Raw genomic sequence first — 3990 nt, 5'->3', positions numbered from 1 at the left:
GGCTCACCCCCGGCCCCCGTGCTCACCCCAAGAGACACCGTGAGCCCCGTGGGGAAGGCCCTCTGCCGGCCTCCGCTCTCTACGGTGCCTGGGGAAGGGGGGACATCTCGCCCGGCATTTCCTTGCTGCCTGCCTTGGGCTGCCAGCAGGCAATGCCAGCTCCCCCGTGGCCACGGGCAGCCGCAGGGATTTCTTGTGGGCCATCTGGGCGCCTCTGGGGGCCCTGTATGCGGAGGGCTCAGGAGTGGCAAAAGGACATGGAGATGCTGGGACAAGCGCTCTCCCGCTGAGCTACATCCCCCTGTGCAACAGGAAGGGGAGTTGGCCAAGTCCCCTCACCCCACTCTGCCCCCGTGGCTCCAAACCCGACTGCCACAGGCTGTACTCCACCTTTCCCAGCCCTGCGCTCCTCCTGGTTTAAGGATGTGCCCACACAAAACACTGCGCCCATCGCTGCTCCGCAGGCATCGCTTCCCTCCCTCCACCCCCACCCTGGCCCCACCGCATCCCACGGCGCGTAGGTGCCCAAAAGCAGGGCTCGTCCGGGATTTGAACCCGGGACCTCTCGCACCCGAAGCGAGAATCATACCCCTAGACCAACGAGCCAGATAGAAGCACATAGGAGAAAAACCCTTTTTTTACTTCGAGTACTCACAGAACTGCCTGGTGTGAGATGGGACCTGTGGCAGCTCTGTTTGTCCCTGTGGATGGTCACCATGAAAAGGTCACCCTTGTTCTTCCCTGGCTGTGGAGATGTCACCTGGGCATATGTAGCAGGTTGCTCTGGAATGCCAGAGACTGGAATGGAGGAAACAAACAATGCTCTATTTCCCAAACAATCGGTGTTAAACAAAGAAAATAGGTCACGCTGCTTTTGGTGTTGAATAAAGCTGAAACCAGCCTGACTCATCAACCTCGAATTTAAACATCCTGATAGTGAGATGAAGATACAGTAGCTCTGGTAAAATATCTGGATAAAGGAACAAACAAGAAATATTACTGATAACTTTACTAAAGCTGTTGAGCTGGCACAGCTGGCCTGGACATATCTGGCTCACAGTCCACGCTTTTATACTATAAAAAGTCCCAGATCTGAATGGCAGGATTTTCTGACTGATCCTTTCTTGAAGGGTATGTGTGGAGATTCCTCCCTGCGAGGCAGTCCTCAAGGCCACTCCTTAAGGCTGAGCCCAAGAGATTTGCCCCCAGTCACTGGCTGGTCTGGGTGAGAAACATCAAACTTTACTTAATAATTGGTTTTGGCAGCTTTAATATATTTGCTTTAATATAATTGTTTCAAAGTTCCTTCACAGTGCACTATATTGTAATAGTTGTTTTAGCACTTATATTGTGTAGTAAATACTTCTGATTAAGATTTTTTTGTCTAATCATGGTAATAAATAATATGTATTTGTGTAAGTATTAATTTTAATATTTATTTTTAATCCTGCAGGATAAAGCTGTATAAAATTTCTACTACACCTATACAATATTTTAGAGATAAATCACTGCAAAATCTGGGGCTAAGGTTGGGTCCAGCCACACCCAGGCTCCTCTCTGAGAAGTTTAGAAAGCCAGGGGTTCCTCTCCGCATTTCAAGATTCAATGGGAGTTTCTAAACTTCGTCTGAAGCTCCCACCCTGCCCAGCACAGCATGGCTATGGGCTGTACCTGCCTGGTTTCAAAATGGGGGCCACAAGGAGCAGGGGGGTCGGCAGAACGCCGGAGGGGGGGGGGCTGCCCAGGCAGGGAGTGTAGCTCAGTGGAAGAGCGCTTGCTTCGCATGTAAGAGGCCCTGGGTTCAACCCCCAGCATCTCCAGCCTTTTTTCCCTCCTCAAACCCACCTCCTCCACGGGCCAGTGATGATAAACTCGCATCTGCCTCGGGAAGGGCTCCCCAAAGGTGAGTGATGCACCATGGCAGGGCTTGCCCCGAGGCTGCAGTGGCAGCATGACCCCCACTGCCCTGCAGCTCCTTCCCAACCCAGGAGGGAACCAGCCCTGGGCATGGCTGAGCTGTGCCTGTGCCCATGGGCACTGGGCAGCCCTGTGCTCCTGGCAGCGATGGCGCCATTCCATCCCAGGGGTCACCCAGCGAGGGAGGCTGCCTGTGCCCTCTGTGCTGGGCAGTGCCTCCCCACCCCTGCCCTGACACTGCAGAGGCCATGCCTAGCCGCAGGTGCCCAAAAGGAGGGGTCATGCAGGAGCGGAGCCTAGAGTCCCCAAGCCCACCCTCCAAGAGCACTGCCCCTTCCCTATCCGCTGCTCTCCAGGGATCAAAATCCTGAGGGAAGGGGTCAGTTGCCTTAGTGCCCCACCCCATCCAGCCGTGGGTAAAACCTATCGCTGTGAGCAGGATTCGAACCTGCGCAGGGAATCCCTATTGGATTTCAAGTCCAACGCCTTCACCCCTCGGCCATCACAGCCCCTGGTGCTGCTCATCGTGCTGAGGACAGCTGGGGACACCCCACTTTGCCCCAGGCTATGCCATCCCCCAGCCTGGTGTGGGGCTCTGCTCAGCCCCAGTAGCCGCACCTGGAGGGCTGGGAAAAGGGAACATGCAGGAATATTAACTGATGGCTGGAAAATATCCAGGTGTCTTGGCCACAAGACGGGCAGCACAGGGAAGCGTCCTCCAAGGATGCCCAGGGATACAGCAGAAAAAAACATGGAGATGCTGGGGCTTGATCCCAGGGCCTCTTGCATGCAAAGCAAGCGCTCTCCCGCTGAGCTACATCCCCCTGTGCCAGGCTGGCAGGGCAGGGAGATGGGCTGGCTGAGTCCCTTCATCCCTGGGGCACACACTGCCAGCCTTGGGACATGGATCCTGCCCGCCCAGCCAGGAAGGAGCACCCAGCCCTCTGTGCCAGAGCCCTGCTTATGCCGCTGTCCCATGTGCCAGCCAAAGAAGTTAGGTGCCCAAAAGGTGGGCTCATCGAGGAGGTGAACCCAGGACCTCTCAACCTTAAGTGAGAATCATGCCCCTGATCTGTGCCCCCCAATTCTGGGAGTTGAAGAGGGTGCCTAATGTTGTCTTTTGCCCCTTGGCACAGCCTGGAACAAGGAAATCATCTAACGGTGCCCAGGAGGTGGGGCTGGCATTTGGAGGCGTCCATAGTGCAAAACTTCTCTGAATCCAGTGGCCACAGGGGTCGGTGGACCATGAAGACAGCGGGGACCCTTGGACACCACCCTCCCCTTGCACAGGGGCATGTACCTCAGCGGGACAGCGCTTGCTTTGTATGCAGGAGGCCTTGGGATCAACCCCCAGCATCTCCATGTCCTTTTGCCTCTCCAGACCCGTCCCTGTTGGTTGTGGGGCTGGCAGAGCCCTCTACAGACCCTAACCAAAAACACTGGTGCTGCCTGGGGGCATGGCAGGCCCAGGAGTGAGGGGGACAGCAGCGGTACACAGCGGGTGCCACACGCCATGCCAGCCCCTCGAGCTGCCCCACTCATCCTGCCCAGCCCCAAGCTGCAGTGACTGGGGGGCAACAAGGGGAAGACCCCAGAGGGCTCTGCACCTCCAGAGAAAAACAGGACAGGCTCTGACCAAAACGACAATTCCTCTGGGAGTGAGACCCACATCTCCTCATACCTTAAGGTGGAAACACACCCCAAACCTGCATTGTTGGGCACCTTGGCACCACTGCCCTGGGCTTGCGTCGGTCCCAGCTGGCCCATCGGTAAAAAGAGGTAACCCCATCACCGGGAGGACTTCCCCCGATCCCAGAGTGAGTGGTCCATGACTCCCTGCCCTACGATGCTACATATTCCTTGATAGCAAGAGAAGAAAGTTAAGACGCCGTGTATGCCGAGAGGGTCGACTCCCATCTACGCCGGTAAAACCATGTGAGTGAGCAGGATTGGAACCTGCGCAGGGAGCCCCTGCTGGATTTCGAGTGCAAGGCGTTCACCCCTCGGCCATCGCAGCGCCGGCGGCGTGCGGGGGAGGAGCGGCGGGGGCGGCGGGGGCGGCGGAGCGCTGTG

General features: G+C 56.7%; 4 non-coding genes across 4 annotated transcripts; 1 reads left to right on the top strand and 3 right to left on the bottom strand.

Annotated features, from left to right (window-relative positions):
• Positions 1 to 534: 534 nt before the first annotated feature.
• TRNAP-CGG lies at positions 535 to 606 on the bottom strand. Its single transcript has one exon. It is a non-coding gene; the product is annotated as a tRNA-Pro (tRNA).
• Positions 607 to 1748: 1142 nt separating this feature from the next.
• On the top strand, positions 1749 to 1820 carry TRNAA-CGC. The gene has a single exon. It is a non-coding gene; the product is annotated as a tRNA-Ala (tRNA).
• A 524-nt stretch (positions 1821 to 2344) lies between these two features.
• Positions 2345 to 2426, bottom strand: TRNAS-UGA. Its single transcript has one exon. It is a non-coding gene; the product is annotated as a tRNA-Ser (tRNA).
• Positions 2427 to 2669: 243 nt separating this feature from the next.
• On the bottom strand, positions 2670 to 2741 carry TRNAA-UGC. The gene has a single exon. It is a non-coding gene; the product is annotated as a tRNA-Ala (tRNA).
• Between the last annotated feature and the right edge of the window lie 1249 nt (positions 2742 to 3990).

The sequence above is a fragment of the Geospiza fortis genome, unplaced genomic scaffold (genome assembly GCF_000277835.1).
Source record: "Geospiza fortis unplaced genomic scaffold, GeoFor_1.0 scaffold474, whole genome shotgun sequence".
In the NCBI taxonomy this organism is placed as follows: Eukaryota; Metazoa; Chordata; class Aves; order Passeriformes; family Thraupidae; genus Geospiza; species Geospiza fortis.
The sequence above is the reverse complement of the archived record's forward strand: the minus strand, read 5'-3'. Positions and strand labels throughout refer to the sequence as shown.